Source organism: Equus caballus, chromosome 4 (assembly GCF_041296265.1).
Source record: "Equus caballus isolate H_3958 breed thoroughbred chromosome 4, TB-T2T, whole genome shotgun sequence".
In the NCBI taxonomy this organism is placed as follows: domain Eukaryota; kingdom Metazoa; phylum Chordata; class Mammalia; order Perissodactyla; family Equidae; genus Equus; species Equus caballus.
Genome location: NC_091687.1, coordinates 48,385,874 through 48,405,029, shown reverse-complemented (window position 1 = coordinate 48,405,029; position 19,156 = coordinate 48,385,874). Strand labels below are relative to the sequence as shown.

Sequence of the window (19,156 nt, the reverse complement as noted above, 5' to 3'; positions counted from 1 at the left end):
AAGCTAAACTTCAGAAAGAAGAGAAATTCATAACATAGGACTTGAAAAGGGATGTACATTTTTTTATGATCAAGTTGATCCATATCATAGCTATTTTTTATGTCAATGGAACATTTTATTTAGATCCCTTCCAAGTCTATATAGAGTAAAATAAAGAACTGACTCTGAAAATACATTCTATTACATTGGTTCATGTAAAAAAACCCCTAAATATCAAGAATATTGATGGGTTGGATTTTCTTATTATTTCATCTCTATAAAATTTCTATACAAGACACATCAAAAGAATTGGTCTTGAATACTAACATTACTTAAATAAAATTTCACTAACAGCTTAAACACCAACACAAATCTACTAACTGGTAGTGATAGATTATTTCATTGAACAGTGGCCAATTATTTCAATTACTCATTTAACAGATTGAGAAAACACAGGACTATGGCCCATGAGTTAAGCACTTTTAAAATAATACAAGCTTGCACAAAATTATGCATTCTATCAATATTAGAATAACATTTAATATCAATAAAGACATACTTTGTTCCTCATATTTTACAATTTTAGTGCAAACCACCTATACAACCATTTTCTAAATGAAATAATTAGAAAATGTCTTTTATATTGTATTCCACAAATATAAGACTAACGTGAAAGTTTTGAACATGTTTTCATTAATGCCACTATAGACTTTTATCACAGGCAATAATGAACGAATGAATGAGTGGTAAGAAAGTAAAAAATATTCTTTACATATGAAAGTCTATTAATTGGAAAAAAATTTAGATAATTATTGAAATCCAAATCCATATTTAATGATCACCTAAACAGTGGGATCAATTCACTTTCCTACATCTGCGGCAGCCAGGTTGCGAGATTAAAAGTGAAATAAAAAAGTAAGAGATGAAACAAACGAATTCACATAAAAATACACAATAAGGTCAAGTACCTCTTCACAGTATGTGAGAATGATTAGATATTTCCTACCTGAAACACGTCTGCTTTGTTCTTTAATAAACTGATCTCCATCTGCTCATGCCCTTGGAAATTTTTCAGCAGTACAACCTGCTGTGCTCAAGCCCCACATAACTTTGTATTTCCCTGTTCATAATTGACTAATTATGCTCTAATCAATAGTGTAGATCTTGATTTTACAATGTAAATCAGATAAATGAGATAATGGCTTGGGGTCAATCTCATTTTATTTACAAAGCCCAGCATGAGCATCCAATTTCATTACATCTTATGTACCTGAACAGCATTGAGTCTTATCAGCAGGCCTGCAGAAAGTCTTAGGGTGAGCACTGGGAGAAAGAGGCCTATGTTTTCATACAGAACATTCAAACCATGAGCCTCTCAGAAATATTTTTAATCACAATCCTTAGTATTATGTAAACTGACAAAGTGTTGAGTCAGACACGTAGGAAAAAATTTCTGCCTTCATCTGCCATGGAACTCTAAAGCTGAGTTTCTTAACCAAGTTTCAATTGTCAAAACAATTTCAGAAAATAAAAAAACAAACTTTAATAATGTTAACATTCAACTCTGCTGCACAGAGTCCTTCTGAATTCCTTGAACAGGTTTTGGTGAAACAGTCATAAAATATTCCCATATTGTGAATCAAGTAAAAAAGTGGTAAGTTTTGTCAAATAAGGAGCGTTAAGCATTTAAAAAGAGTAGTCTCACGTAAAGACTAGGAAATAGGATAATGGGTGTGAATATTCTTATTATTTATTGGTCAATAATCTATTTTTAACATCATACATGTAATATCAGATAAACATTCAAGAAATGTAAATAATAATGATATGTAAATGATATATAACTATCATTTTTAAACCTAAGATGGATAAAGATTAAGGCTAAATTTTGTTTTCATGTTCAAATTTAAGCCTAATTTCAAATCTTTTTTTAAAAAGGAATTAGCGAATTATTGACAAATGCTATGTTCCTTGATTCATTTCTGTATCTAAAACAGTGCTGCCCCAAAATAAGTATAAAATAAAACAAGCAATTGTTCAAGTGAATTTATGAAAATAGAGAAATTTACTGTATGTGTTGTAGATGAAGCTACCATAAACTCTTTTATCTAGAAACAAATGGTTTTGAAAACTTAAGCATCCTTTTAAGGAGATTAAAGCCACATTCAATCAATCAATGTCAACCACATCACAACGAGTCTTTATAAAATATTATATACAAATGGTTCTTAAAGTGGTGTCCCTGCCCTGGCCAGCAGCATCAGACTCACTTGGGAACTTGTTAGAAATGTAAAGTTTCAGGCCTCATCCCAGACCCACTGAATCATAAACTGCAGGAGACAGGAGGAGGGAGTGAAGTCGGGAGGAGGAAGAAAAGGAGAGGGATCTGTCGACAACCTGTGTTTTAACAAATCCTTCTTGTGATTCTGATGCACTATAAAGTCTGAGAATCACTGCTATCTACTACCATGTCATTCTTCAGGTATTCCAGTCATTTCATTTCCTTCCTGATATTTTAGTACTTTTTCCTTTCCCTATTATGTGACAAATAGCCATATTTACCTGTCATGCTGTTTACTCTTACATATGTCTGTGAAATATGAACCATTTAGTGCCTATTTTCTTAAGTACACAGTAATATCTCCTTTAAACAGCAACTGGACCAATTACGGAAAAGGATTATTTTTATACTGTGGAAATATGAGAGCATTTAGGAGATTACTAGGAGAAAGTGTTTTATTCTACTCCCTTCAAAAGTTCTCCAAATACATGTTTGTGGGATCAATGATCTTATGAATGACGCTGTTTGTATTTGTAATGTGTCACAAATATTCTTAGGGCTAGCACCAAATATGAAATAGCATATCTGCCACTGAAGACTGCAAGATGCAGAATGATGATAACGTAGCATTCCAATTAGAACCAAGGCAGAAAAGATTTTGATTAATAGTGACACCAAAACCACAAGGCTTAACGATTTCTCAAAAAATCCAAAACAAAAATGACCACTAGCAATGTCTCACCATATATCAAGGGAGGGTCAGGGTCTAATGCATTAGCATATTCTTTTAAGAAAATGGCAATCTGTCACTTAAAACCAGCTGGAGTTCAGCAACAGTAATAATTACCATCTTTTTCTTAAGCTTATGTAGTGATAAATAATGAGTCCTTTCTTATTCATAAAAAAAAAAAAGCCTACTGGTTTTACTATGGGTCATTAGCATTTTTCCTCGAATGTTATAAGATCTTTCGATAAGTTAATAATCTCAGTTTATACATATTTTTATATACAAGTTACTTCTAATAAACATCTTATCCGATAATATGGTTCTTTACTACAATTATAGATTACTAGCATATAGCAACTTTATATTTACACTTGCTTTTGATTATCTATAACATTGCCTACGCTATTCCTAAAGTTTAAACTATATTCAATTGCCACTATACCTGAAAAGATGTCCAAAACCACATTTATAAATCAGGAAATTCCAAGAGACATGTTGACAATTTACATGTATATGTGCATTTCAATTTCTCAATTTCAGCAAAGAGTCTCTTCTAAATCAGTTCAAGATGGAGTGATGGAATATTCAACATATTGCTGTCGTTGGCTTAAAACTGGATCATTAAAGCTTGAAGATCAAATTTTAATTCTGTAAACCTCTGGAAAGATACAGATGTTGATGAAGATCTTTCAGCTGGCAGGCTGTATAGTCAACAAGCTTTGTATCTCCCTCATTTCATAAAGATTGGATAAATTTGGGTGTTATTGAAAAATATCTAGAGATCAACACAGATATACCCTTACTCATGAGTTTAAAATCTGAAGTTGTAAAAATTTCATGCTAATAATATTAGTGGTTTCACACTAGGACTAATGAGTCAAAACTGGAACAGCAAATGCTTTACAAGTCTTTCACTTTTGCTGAATATTATAATAGAAGTAATACTTAACATAAGAGTCTACAGTTGTTTCCCAATGCAGCATTTCATTTATGAATATATGCATTAAGTTGGATGAAACAGAATAGCAGACAAATGGAATGCACTGTCTTTCTTGTTTGTTACTGGTATTGTTCAACAACAACAGCGAGTAGCACACTGCATTTAAGTCCCACAGGCTTCGGTAACTCTTCAGTAAGTCCAAACACTGTATATCATCAATTGCCAAAGAAGCAAGAGGGAAAGACATGACTTAATAGGACAATTCTGACAAGACATTACTTAGTATTTTTCAACAATGCACATATCAAACGTTTCTGATTAGTGCAAAAGAAGAGCAGAAGAAGGGAAAAAATAGAAAAAAATCCACACAGGCAAATTAACTGCCTTGTCAGTCCAAGTAACAAACCAATCAATTACATTCTATCCAAACCTGACAAGCAAAGGCAACTTTTTGCAGTGATAAGCTTATGGGAAGGACAAGATAGCTGTTCTCCTTTACTTTATGTACTCTATTGAGAGTGTTATCCACATTTTTAAAATCACACTTATAAAAGAGGTTTCCAGGGTTGCCTCCGAGGATGAGCTGTGGCAGAGTTGGGTCTCATGAAGGGTATCTACACAGTAAAGTGATAAGAAAAGAACATTAACATTTAAAGATCATAGCAGCTCTGTACTATGTCTTATGAAACATACTAACAATACTACAGTAGATTCAAATAACATATGATCTGGTCCGAAAAGATAACACCCTAAATCTAAATGCCATGATCTTATATAAGGTTCTTATTGATTCAAATGGAACTATTTTATCATTTGAAACATTGAGTTGCCTCCTCTTATATTATTATTATTTCTTTCACTTGTCAAAATAAATCTATCTCACTAAAAGAAAATATAAAAATGATGAAGGGTTTATATTTACATAAGCTAACATATATTTGATCAAAATGTTTTGAAAAATAGCACTTTGCTATTTTTCATTAAATGTAGCAATTTAACAATGCTTGAGAAAGCATGCAACTGTGCCTAGAACAAGCACACCTAACCAGCATGTTACAGAGCTGGTCCTACTGTAGAATCTCAGGAGAAAGGTGTCAAATGATTCTTATCCCCTGCGCCTACACTGCCTTCCTTTTTCAAAGACTATACTAGAAATGTTTGGATACAATTATGAAAAGTATATCCCTAACTAGCTATTTTAGTGGATTGTGCAACAAAACCGACATAGAATACACCCTACTGTAAAGACCTGGTCATTGACCATAAATGTACTAATTTTAGCCAAATTTTCAAAACTCATTCACTTGCATCTATTTCTCAAAACTTTCTCTAGTGTTTCTTGTATTTATTCCCCTATCGGCACATATTCATTCGCTACCTTTGTGTCTTTGTTTTCAGAGGATAAATTTTAGGTGCTTCATGATTAGAAGTAACATTATTTTTGAATGTGGGAAACATAAAAAGTTATCACTTCCTTCAGATATTTACACCTCTATAGATGAGAAGAAACAGCCAAGTAATCAAACATAGGGGGGAAAGTTCATTTTAACATTTAACTATTAGAGAGATGTGTTTAATGCTTCTAAGTTCCACTGAGAAAAAGAAAGTGAAAAGTGGCACAATTACAGACAAATAAAGCACTAGTGAGAAGAGCTACCATGCCAAACTGAATAACCTCCAAAGAAAGCAACAACAAAATTGTACAAGGAAAAAAAGAATATAATGGGAAACATAGTTTCAGAGAAATGTACTTATCAACATATGAGCAATAAACAGAAAGAGTTGAATTTCCTTTTTGGATACAGGGAAACAGGAAGAGCTGAATTCCCTTGTTGAATAGTCACATGTGCTAATTGTTCTCAGTGCTTCAGTCTTTAAGTGAAGAACTTTAAGCACATTCTAAATCTGATACTCTGAGAAGTGCTTTGTCTGCAGGTTAGGTACTACTAGATAAGCATAATGCAAGAGGAAGCAACCACATCATTCACCACAGAATAATTACTACATGCATAAGTGATAGAGACTAGCAGACAACCCAAAAGACATATTTGTATTTAACTTTGATAGGAATTTAATATAGATACATTAGATACCACAGAAATCTTCTTTAAACCCCAATTAAATCTAAATTGTAACTTTGAAAAAAACTAACAGCAATATTTCTCTATCCTAAAATTTCACTGAATATTCCAAATCTCCCTTAAAGCCAGAAGAAGCAATACAACTTGTCTTGGCTGCTATCTTCCTAGGACAAGACTATGTGGTCTTTTACATAAGAGATCAAGTTTTGGCTTTGTATTCATTCCATATGTACCAAGTAAGCTTACTTACAAGTTAATGTAGAAAAAAAAGTACTGTTTTCAAAGGGCTTCCTTGATGCATGCACCAGGAGACTGTATCTTGTATAGTTGGAATTGCCTACCAAGAAGAAGCACCTTCTTCTTTTACTCCAACAAAGTCAAATATGCTAAAGGAGTGTAGTCTAATGAGGCAGCATGCCTAATGATTAGAGCATGAGCTACAAACTCAACTCTGCCTAGACTCAAATTCTAATTCCACCACTTTCTAATTGTGTGATCTTGGACAAGTAATTCTTCTCAGTTTCCTCACCCATAAAATAAGGATAAAATCAATATCTATCTTATAGGGTTGCTATGAGGATTAATATGGAAATATTAATGCAATAAAATGAGATAAAACATGGAAAGCACTTAGCACACTGACTAGCCCATAATAAACATTCTACAAATTTTAGCAACTAACCCGAAGAACCGTAATTTATCAAACACAATAGTAGTACTTACTGGAAAAGAAGAAATTATATTCTACTATATAACTTAATTGCTATAATTTTAATATATAATTGGAATAATTTCTATTTCATGATGCTTAGAGTCTCTGTACCTGAACTACCTAATCTCCAAAATGGAGACGCGCTTACCTCATAGGACTGTTGTAAAAACTGAATGAGATGATACATTTAGAGTAGAGAATAGAGTCAGGGACAAAGTAACCACCTAACATTAGCATTATTTTAATTCCCAGTCCATAAAGCCTTTAAAGTAACATTTCTCTGGGAATCAATTATAAATGTTAAAAATATGAGATTCTTATACATTTATTATCTAGATATCAAATTCCATCAACTCCAAAATTTATACCTAATCTTATTTGCAAATTCATTTCACCTCTAATTTCATTAATATTAAGTCTATTTCACATATCCAAAACTATACAAAACCAATACAAATCAAAACCTTGTTACAGGAGAAACAGATGAAACAGGATGCTTGATTAAAAAAAAGAAAGAAAGAAAAACTAGAAAACAATATAGTTGACTTCTAATACTAGAAGTGGAATATGCTTGTTTTGTATGACTCCAGAATTGATTACTAAGGAGAGACACGTCAGCTCACTTGGAGAGAGCAACTGCCAACAGTCAGAACTGCCTCAAGAGGGAATGGATTATTTACATACTTCTATCTCTGGCAGAAGCTCTGTCCTTGTCACTTAGTAATGATACTGGGCAGATGATTCAAGTGTCAGATGGTTGGCAGGGTTACAGACTTCGAGATCCTTTTCAGGACTGTACAGTGTTTGTTTTGGAATCTCTCTGAGTTACAAAAGTTACAAAATCTGAGGAAAAAATGAGTTGATGCCTTCATTTTACAGATGAGAAAATGACTTTAGAGGCAATTTAATTTGAGGTCATTCATCTAAGCCAGTAGCAAAACTGGGGCTAGACTCTCTGTCGTTAGAAACAATTAAATATATAATAGTGTGTAAGTTAACAATGTTAAGATACTGCAATGGAAAATAAGTGAAAAATTGCAAAAATAAATTTTACTGAAAAATAAATGAGTGAAACGAGAAATATTTCACTGCTATATGTACTTGAAATTATGATGTTCACTACTCTAAAATTGTGTACTCCAGAAATACCACACTTCACTATGTAATTAATGTATACCATGTTCAGGCTTCTGTTTTCTTTAAATAGAAATTACTTGTCTATAATTCATTTATTTAAAAGAGAAAAAAATTAAGAAGTTCAAACATTGATAACACAACATAAAAATGTTTATGAATCATCCAAAGTTACTTAAAGATTTAGTATTTTAGTATAGATTTGAAAGGCAAAGAATGTCATACATTAAATACTAAATGTATGAGGCTGGTTAGCCATTCCATACATCTAACAAAATCATCAAATCAACTTAATTATAAAAGAAAAAAACATACTGAGTAACCGTTTTCTTTTTAATCCAAATTTTCTCAGAATACTACCTTAATAAGAAAAATTCAGAGGCAGCTGGGCTACCTTCATTATCCAAATATGAATATTTTAAATATTAAACATCCCTTTCTCAATTTTTACTAACAGAAAAGCATTCTTAAAAAATAACTTTTAAGTTTCCTTCACAAGGCCTAGTTTATTTTCCAGTTTCCTCTTTAGAATCTAATCTCTTAATGATGTACAATATAGCATCATTTTAGATCTAAACACACTAACTTAAATCACTGATCACTGTTTTTTACAAAGCCAGGTCTAAGGCAAAAAGGCAACATTATTGGTGGTGGGAATGGCCAAGTAACTTCTAAGAACAGTGACATAAAGCATTCACTTTTTAGACAGTTCTGTGCTGTAAGAAGCCTCTGTTACTCTAAATTGTTCAGTATATGTTCAAGACAGCCTTGGAATAATGGTATTTGGAGAATAAAGTAAAGAACGGCAGAGTCCAGTGGAGAAAGAAGCAGCAGCAGAAGGTATGGCTTGCTTTGAAAATGAGGGAGGATACTTGTGGACTTTCCACAATGACTGGAGTTCACGTGTAGGCCATTTGATTGGGCAAGAGAAAGACTCAGAAGGTTGAAGGAATTGAGATATATTAGAGCTACAGAATGCCTTAAACACTAGCAATAAAAATGAGGAGAGCCACGGAAAACACAATGGGATCCAAGAAGGGCTGATGGCAAGTGAGAAACCCAGAAAGAAGGCGAAAGGAAACATGGACACAGTGAAGGTATACAGACTAACGCAGTAGAGGACAGTGAAACACACCAGAAAAGTCTCAAGGAAGCCACAGGAATGGGAAAAGGAGGGGATGGATATCAAGAAATATTATAACGAAAAAACTGTTCCCAAATTATTTTGATATTTTTAGTTTTTAAATAATATACAACAGTTATATTTAAAAATTTTTTGAATGAAATGATTAAAATTATATGAAATAAAATAAATTACTATAAGATGCTATATCTTATAGGGATTTGAACTCTTTTTGAAAAGCTTTTTTTGGATGTATATATTTATAATGAACAAAATTTTTAAAATATATATAAGTTTCCACTTACCTGCCTTTAAATTTTTTTTAAATTAACAGACTTTATCTCTTAGAAGTTTTACAGAAAAATTGGGCAGGTATACAAAAATTCACATGTACTTCCTCCTACACACACACCTTCCTTTAAATTTAAATGTTAAAGTTTTCATTTTCACATCATGGCACCTATGACAGCTCAGGGACAGGGAAAATGAAGGAGAAGAGTGCCAGACAGACAGAAATAGAGGAAGAGACAAACATGCCAAGATTTGGGAGGGTACACACTTCAATTCTTACCAGTGCAACGATACTGAACAAGTTGCTGAGAAAGATACAATGGGGACAAACAACGAACTCTGAGAATGCGATGGGAAGGGAGACTTCCAGAGTGAGGAGAGTGAGCCAGCCTTAACTCTGCCTCTGGCATTAAGTGTGTGTCATAAGGTTCTTATACTATTTGTGAAGTACTAAAATAATATTTGAAGGGAGTCAGTGATACACTAAGGATGTATATCGTCAACTCTAGGACAACTACTAAAATGTTCTTAAAAAGAGGTCTAAGTAAGACAATAATGTAGAAAAAATGGAATCATAAAAGCGCTCAATATGGAGCCAGCCTGGTGGCGTAGCGGTTATATGCACACGTTCCGCTTCAGTGGCCCAGGGTTCACCAGTTCAGATCCCTGGCATGGACATGGCACCGGTTGGCAAGCCACGCTGTGGTAGGCATCCCACATATAAAGTAGAGGAAGATGGGCATGGATGTTAGCTCAGGGTCAGTCTTCCTCAGAAAAAAGAGGAGGATTGGCAGCAGTTAGCTCAGGGCTAATCTTCCTCAAAAAAAAAAAAAGTGCTCCATACAAAAGTAGGCAGAAAAAGAGGGAAAAAAATAACAAAGAACAGGTGGAATAAACAGGAAAAAATACCAAGATGGTAGATTTAAACCCAACCATATCAATAATTACATTAACTCTAAATGATGTAACAGACCCAGTTAAAAGACTGAGACTGTCAGACCAGATAAAATAGCAAGTTCTAACTTATATGCTGTTTACTAGAAATCCAATCCACTTTAAATACAGTCTGTGTGTCTCTGTGTGTGTGTATATATATATTATATATAATTATAAACATAAAGCTATTTTAAATATAAAGATATAGATTGTTAAACGTAAAGGAAGGTAGAAGACACACCATGCAAACAGCAATCAAAAGAAAATTGGAGTGCCTTCAGTAATATCGGACGAAGTAGGCTTCAGAACAAGAATGTTACCAGGGATTAAAAGGGACACTCCACCATAAAGGGGTCAATTCACCAAGAAGAAATAACAAAAGAGATTAAAAACATATAAGCAAAAACTAACAGCACTGAAAGGGTATACAGAGAAATTTACAATTATAGTTGGAGACTTTAATACTTCTTAGTAATTAATAGTACAAGTAGATAGAAAATAAGTGTATATAAAAACACCTGAACAACACCATCAACCTACTAGTATATGGCACTCCACTCAGCAACGGACAAATACACATTCTTTTCAAGTGCACATAGAACAAGACAGACCATATTCTAGGCCATAAAACAAACCTCAATGAATTTGAAAGAACTAAAATCATACAAAATATGTTCTTTGACCAAAATGGAATTAAACTAGAAATCGTTAATAGAAAGATGTCTGGGAAATCCCTCAAATACTTGGAAATAAAACACACTTCTAAAAAATCCATGAGTTAAAGAGAAAGTCACAAGGGAAATTAAAAGTTTAGAGTCTAAAACCTAAAAGTTTTAATGAGCAGGAATGTATTGTACTTTCTGACCATAGTAAAAGATTTCTGACTACACAAATCTTAAGTATCAGGACACGGTCTTTAAAAGATAGTGTCAGATACTGCACTACTTCAGAGCTTTCTAAAGCCACTGCTATTTCCAATCTGGTTCATAGGTCACCATGAAAGAAAAATACCCTTTTAACTCGTCTATCATTTTGCATGTAGAGCTTTAAATGATTCTCAGTTTATCTACCTCCCTGTTTCAACATTTTATAATACCATTTTGGCCAAGAGAACTGTGTCTCCTTCCTAAAGGATTTAAGAGTCAATGATCAGGCTCAGCTAGTAGAGAATGGGCCTCTTGGTCTTATGAGATGCCTATATAAGCTCTGTCCCAGTACAAAGACTTCAAAAGGGCCAACTCATTTGGATTTAGATGAGTAAATATGTGAGCATATGCAAAAAAGGCATGGGATGTTTAAACTCAGGTACCATGCCTATGTTGTTGACCTCTGTATCTCTTGAATCAAGTCCAGCATCTGGTGCAAATGGATATACAATAATTATCTGCTCAATGAATGCTTTTCTAAAATCTTCCCCAAACAGTTCGAAGGTAATATAATGAAAGGGTGAATCTAAAGGCCTGAGAGTTGGCATAGGTACTACAAGGTAGTACCTACAAGGTCCTACTAGGTGTCCAGTACCTGGGAAGCTTTGTAAAACCACAGATGCCTAAACTCCACCCTATAGATTTAGAATCTACTGATTCGGAATCTCCAAGAGTGGGTTTTTGTTTGTTTGCTTTGGTAATTCTTTCTACAGATGACTTTGCATTCCTGGTCAAGTTAAGAACCACCATCTTAGAGCTTCAGCTAAAGGGCCTCTGGAATAAAACAGTGGTTCTAATCGAATGGTCCCCAAACCATTAGAATGAGCATTAATTGAGAACTTGTTAGAAATATAAATCTTGGGCACCACCCCAAGGTATCTGAAACAGAAACCCTGTGGTTCACTGAGCCTTTCAGGTGATGTAAACGCACCCTAAAGATTAAGAAACTCTGTGTAAAGTAGAAAACATTCAGCTGGTGTGAAGAAACCACAAAGAAAGGCATGGAAACAAAAACTAAAAAAAAATAATGTGGGAAGGAGCCAAATTACAAATATTCTATAACTTTACTTAAGGTGGCACAGTTGACATTCAACTAAGCAAAGACAAATAGTTATTTATATACAGACATTTTGGTCACCAAACAAAGCTTTAAAAAAAACCCAGAGTATAAAAGAATTTCATCTTGAGGATCTCCTACTTGGTAATTAAATTTCTCTGGACTTGGCCTGTGGCCCAAGTAAACCAAAGACATTCACCCAATTCTTTCCATTCTTCTCTTCTTATAGAACATGATTTCCTACCAGACCTTCAGTATCCACTCTGAGACACAGTCATTTACTTAAAGTAAAGGTAGGAAAGTTAGGACTGGATACTTGAGTTGTATAGAAGAAATCTGTAAGAGTTACCAAATCCATTTCCAGAGTTCGATTCCTCTCTATGTTTATAATCCCATAACTTTAAATGCGTTCCGCAAATTCCTAACTCAACACTCCTAAAAAGAAACTTCTCAATCCCCTCTGATGCCATTCAACTACTGTATTTGTCTCCAAAAAATAATATGGCCACTGATCTTTCTGTTACTGGTATCACCTTTCTTTCCAATTAGTTATCTTAAAGTCAGCCAGTTTGGTTTAACACTCGCCTTTCTTCCTTGCCTTCTCATTTTGGCTAATTATCTGCCGTAACTTCTAGTTTGAATTTATGTCTCCTGAATCTTTCTAATCCTTTCCATTTATTTTTCTATCAGTCTAGGTTCCTAGCAGCTAAACTGGTTACCTCTAGCTGCTCATTCATTTATCACACAGGCCACCACAATATCAATCTTCTAAAGTGATATCCTCCCTATCATCTCTTGTCTTCAGTGAATCCCCATTAGGACGCTTAAAGCCTTTAGCCTGAATCCAGGCCCCAATGTACCTTAAACCTACATCATGCATGACTCCAATGGTCCCACTCTGTGTCTTTATTCATGTTCATTCATTCTCTTGAAAGATTTGCTACCTCCCATCTCAATCTTTTGAAACCTGCTCATACTTCAAGATCCAACTCAAATGTCACTTTGGTTTATATGAAGAATTCTCCATCATCCTTTTAGGAATATTCCCATGATCCTCTAAATTCTCGTCTCTTATATACATCCACATAACAATTTGATAGATGAATAAATGAATGGATTTTAATATCTTTAATAAATATGAAAAAGATTAGAAAATTAATGAGACTAAACACAGGAATCTTACTTTTACAAGAATCTTACTTTTAAACAGTAGATTCCATAATTTCTTTACAAATGAAAGCTTCAATAGACTAGTCAAAGAAATCTTTGGTCAGTGTGCTCAATACTCTACATGAAACTCAACTTTCATTTTAAAAAAGATCTACATTTACAGGCCATGTCACAACAAGATCCTTGATATAATCAGGCAATTTTTCAATTCTTTAATAATTGACACAAATGACTAACCTGACAAGAGAAATTTGGGTCTGGAAGATTTGAGTCACTTAAAAGGAAAGTTATTGACTGATGTAATTTCACTCGGATGTGACTGAGTCCCATTGATTTAGTCTTTCCAAGACCTATCTTCCTCATGCAGCTGCCTGTGTCTGTCTGATTTACTGAGCAATTACAGGAAGTGCCTAACAGTTTCATTCAAAGCAGAACTTGTCCTCCACTTGCTATTATTTTAAGAGAACATACTTAAAGAGTTACTTTTATTTAGTTCAATCTATAAATTCTCACAGTGCTCAACTGGTTGCCAATTTATAAACGAAATCACAGGGTCCTTGGCCACATACATTATCTTTGTACTAAAAAGTAACCTAAACATCCACACACACACACACACACACACAATACATGAACAATTCTACACTAAAGTAACATCATACAGTCACATTTTTAATAGTATAATCACCAAGTAATAATCAACCTCTCTGTCACTCTTCTCTTCACCCATCATACTTTATTCAAACTTGCCTAAGTATTTTAGGAATACAGACATACATTAAGTGCCTCATAAAAAAATGTTTCCAGAGTTCTGAATTTCACCTTTCAATGAAACCATGGAGTATTCAGACAACGATCAAAGGAAAACCATAAAGAATTAAATAACTGATAAAGTTCCTATGAAAGAAAAGCTGAAGACAGTGGGTTATTTTCACTTTTTAATTTTTTTCTAAATGTCTTTCTCTCACCTTCTTTCACCAAAGAACTAAAGTAAGGGTACAATAAAACAAACTTTCGTTAAAAAACAACATACCCTTGCCTAGACAGAATGAAATATCATAATAACCAATTTGAATAAATGAAGAAAGGTACTGTTTGGTAGAGAGATACTAAATTCTGGAATTGATAGTTTAATTTTCAGATAACACATGCAAAGGAATAAGGATCACAAGAATCTTTTTTTCCCCCTTAATATGTGGAGTTTTCAGAAAAATCAAGATGGTAAACAAATCTTTTGAAAATTCTGGTAAGTCATCTCACTTATTTGTGTTCTAGTTTCTAATTCTAGTTCTACTAATAAAGTTAGTCTAAATCACAATTGTAGTTGATAAAAATAACAAGATGAGAACATTCTAATTCCAAGTCCAATTATCTTAAGAGTACTACAGGTTAAGCAATGAAGTATAAAGGGAATGATGTTATATATATTACATATATAATATATTCTTATATATTATATATTTATATATAAAATAAGAGGAGTTATTCTTATTTACCAGTACAAAAAAAGGGGGCTTAATGAGACAAAAACTTGCTCACAGATAACATGTATGTCTGATATCAATAAATCACACATTGATACCAAAAATTTTCAAGGATTTAAGACAGCCAAACATCAGAACAAGAAGGTCTAGGAAACATATAAAGTGAAGAATTTTTATATGGGAAATAACAGTACTGCTATAATGGATGCAGAATTTAAAAGGATGTGACTGTGAAGATTAAAGCTCAAGAAATGCATCAAGAATTGATCACCAGTTACACTGAAGTGACCAGACTAAATAAATAAAACATCACAGAATGAAAGTAGCTGTTGTCATGAAAGAGAAATGTGGAAACCCAATGACATACAGTGACATGACACTGCAGAAGATTTCGTATTTTAAGTATTTAAACAATGAAGAGACTTGGACAATTAATCCAGAAGAAGGAGCTATATTTTCCAAAATAACTAAAATGATGAACAGTCAAGACACTAGAATGAAAGTGTTAAAAAGTACACACATTTCACTGAAAAAATATTGTTGACAGGGCACGTAAAGATACAACTCTGCACTATAATAGGCACTCTGAGAAGAGCAGGATGATTCTAAGAACTCAGTAACACAGAACCTGTAGAAACAGTATGATAAGGAACACCGAATTCAAGAAGTCTGGGTTGCAAGCCTAACTCACACTAACCAAGTGATCTTTTACAAACCATCCATTCAAAAACTTACTGAAGATTTATAGCATGCCAAGTTTTATCCTGGCTCTTGAGATATTAAGAAAGTAAAACTGCTTCCTTAAGTTCATAGTCTGATGGGCATATTTAGCATTAATGGGATAATTGAAGATATGTCAAAGATGAGATCATCAGAGACTATGCAGAATGAAAAAAGGACCTTGCACAGAATGTTAAGGAACTAATATGTACGGGGAAGGCAGAGGTAGAGAAGTCTATAAAAGGACTATGCAGAGAGAGAGGAGAATACCTAGGAGAATGCCATGTCTTGAGAGCCAAAGGAAAGAAATCAATGGAGAATTTGTTGAAGTATATTTAGAGTAGGAAATAATCAGAGTCAAAGGAGGATGGGATCCAGGGCATTGGTAGAAATACTAGCTTCAGAAAGAAAAGGGAACACATCTTCTACTGTACTGTTAAGAGGAGAAGGAAGGGTGGTGGAAGAGAGATGCCTATGGATATCAATAAATGAATAGGTAAATTATAGGTTACATGTCAGAAAGTTTTGGCATTTCTGCCTGATGGCTTTTTTTTTTTTCTATTTGGAGCAGGAGATGAGGTCATTTCTTAAACATGAAAGAGGAAGAGAAGAGGTTGATGAGATCAGGAGCATGAGGAGAATGGAAACAGGTGCTCTCAGGAATGAAAGTTCAAGTTGACTAGGAAAATATGGGAGGATTGCCAGACAAGACTGAGAGCCTAATTTGTAATGATTAGGTATGTTAAATATATATATATATACACACACACACATATACACTAATCAATGAGTTGTTCATGCCTCAGTAAACATATCCTTTCACCCTCTTTAGTATTTGTTGCTTAACCAACTGAAATTATGTGCACAAAAACTTATTTAGACTACCTTTAGAGCCTTTTTTGAGTAGGAATTTGATGTTTATTTCATTTGAATATGTTTTCCCTAGGAAATGGTAGTTTCTGAGCAAAGGTTTGTGTTAGGTTTTTATACGCTGTGGTCAACTGATCACAGCCATGTTTTTTATATTTAACTAGCCTTTCGGTGTGTGTGGTTAAACAGGGCTCTATTTAAACATTAAATTCATGTAATTAACTTAAAAATTTGTAAAAAATTTTTCATGTTTTACTCATGAAAAATGAGTAAAAAACTCATAATCCTACCATACTAAAAAGTACCATGCTCGTTTCTTGTTTGCTTCCAATCTCTAGATATGGATATGTAACAATATAGTAGCATACACTTATGTTTAAAATAGGTTTCTTCATTCCTATGTAATCATCTTGTAATCTATAAAAGATACATAATACTTTTTTGTTATACTGATTTGCTTTAATTTGTCATCCCCCTTCTTTACAATGTTTAAGCTGTTTTTATTTTGGGATTTGTGTGTGGATAATTTTCCTACTATAAATATAGCTATAAACGATCTTTTATATAGCTTTTATTTCTTTGAATATTTCCCTGTATAAATTCTGAGGAAAATTATTATGATAAAAGATAATATTTATATAATGAACACAACCAAAACAGTACAAAAACTGGTTTTTTTCTTAAAACTAAGAGTAGCATTATATATGAAATAAACTAAATTTATAAAAGATACTTTTAAAATGCCTGAAAATCAAAAATATTGTGTTATTTTCATTAGTTGTGTTTGAATGATTTCACAATTTGTAAAATACTCATGCTAGGAAATAGGCCGCTATGTGTATATGTGTGCATGCATGTGTGTGACCAATATAAATTTCCTTCTGAAGTCAATAATAATGATAATCTTGCAAAGTTAAATTTTATACTAAAGGAAACAAAGTAAGCATAGTCTACTAGAAATTAAAACTTGTAAAATTATGTCCTACAAACAGTACCTACACTGGATGATTTATAATCTTTATGCTAGTTTGAAGATGTATACATTTTATTGTTCCTTTTCTTTTTGCCTCCATTCAACTTCTGGAAATCATCACAATTTTCCTAAATTATTTATAGTTGATTTTCTTTTTACATATTTAAAATGCTTACCCAATACCAGAAAAGAGTACTGGATTTAGAGTCGTATACATGTGTCTGTGTCATACACACGCACACATACACACTAATGAATGAAGTTGTGAACATGAATGACATCACATTGAGATTAATTGCCAAGCGAGAAGGGTACTGGGTGTCATAAAGATAGCTTGTACAAAAAAAAAAATTTTTGTCAGCAAGAACCGCTGAAAGGAATAATTGCATGGGTAAAGACTCCTTCGAAGCCAATCAATGAAGCGAAGCAAGAGAAAATGGCCCTATATCAAAGTACTATATCAAAAACCAAAAAAACAGGTAAAGAAAGAAACATAGTGCCTTTTTCTGCCATGAAATTACTCCAGGAAACCAAGTTAGGAGTTCTCAACCTGTTAAGAAATTTCAGATTAGAGCGAAGAGGAGACCCAGACAGTAAAACATTACATTACAAAACAAAGAATAGCCTTATCGCCTCTATTCTGACCAAAATTAGATGAAGACATAGTCAGATCTAACTTAACTGACTCTATATTACCTAAACAGTTAAAATTAGCAAAAACTAATGGTAACATAAACATGTTCAGATTAAAAATAATTCAGATTTCAGTGAAATAGGTACTATCCTTGGAAACACAAGAGGAATATTAAGGATAATAAAACTCACTTAAAAATTTAAAATGTACCTTAACTCATAGAAGAACAATACAGCCATGAAAAAAAAAGAAGTAAATTACTATACAAATTATACTAAAGTAAAAGACGACAAAAACTACCATTCCAATCTAAACAAGGCTTCAATGTTTTGCATAGAAAAATATCATAATTAAGTCAAGTTCCCACTAATATCTGATGATTGTCACTCTTAAAATATTAAATAAGAACCACTTTTTTTTTTGAGGAAGATTAGCCCTGAGCTAATTACTCCCAATCTTCCACTGTTTGCTGAGGAAGACTGGCCCTCAGCTAACATCTGTACCCATCTTCCTCTACTCTATACGTGGGATGCCTACCACAGCATGGCTTTGACCAAGCGGTGCAATGTCTGCACCCGGGATCCAAACCAGAGAACCCTGGGCCGCCGAAGCGGAACGTGAGAACTCAACCACTGCGCCACCGGGCCGGCCCCAAGATCCACTTTAATTAAAATCTATAGATGCTTTATTCTTTTCAGATATGTAAAGGGCACACTGTGTGGTAAGTATTGGGCTTGGGACTGGGAATACTATAACTTGTTTAATTATTAAGATACGGTACCTACATACTGAATCATGGATTGACCAAGACATACAGACTAAATACAAATGATTGAGAAGCCCTCATTCCAGAGAAAAAGGGGAGGTAATTTTAGATAAGAGAGTATAACATACAGTATAAACAAGACAGCATGAAAGTAACAGGAAAGCTTGTGGAAGGAGAGAGAGCCTGCTATCTTTGAATATAGGTCATCTGGAGTTGTGAATAATTGGAAATGAAGACGAAAAGATAGAGTGAGACCAGGTTTGGAGGGCCTTATAAGCCATGTCATAAACTCTGGATTTACCTTGTAAGAAACTGGAACCTTCTGGACAAATAAATACAACATGAACAAATT

The 19,156-nt window shown here is 33.5% G+C and overlaps 1 protein-coding gene across 6 annotated transcripts in view; it reads right to left on the bottom strand.

The window, feature by feature from the left end:
• Positions 1-19,156, bottom strand: part of PHF14 (PHD finger protein 14) — a 200,780-nt gene that overhangs the window by 73,077 nt on the left and 108,547 nt on the right. For 3 of the 6 annotated variants that reach the window (XR_011437823.1, XR_002807436.2, XR_011437822.1), the window contains exon 17: positions 3,430-4,541. The exons of the other annotated variants lie outside the window; for them this stretch is intronic. The gene's annotated coding sequence lies outside the window, so the exon portion shown is untranslated. The remainder of the gene's footprint in view (positions 1-3,429; positions 4,542-19,156) is intronic. 6 annotated transcript variants of the gene reach the window in all.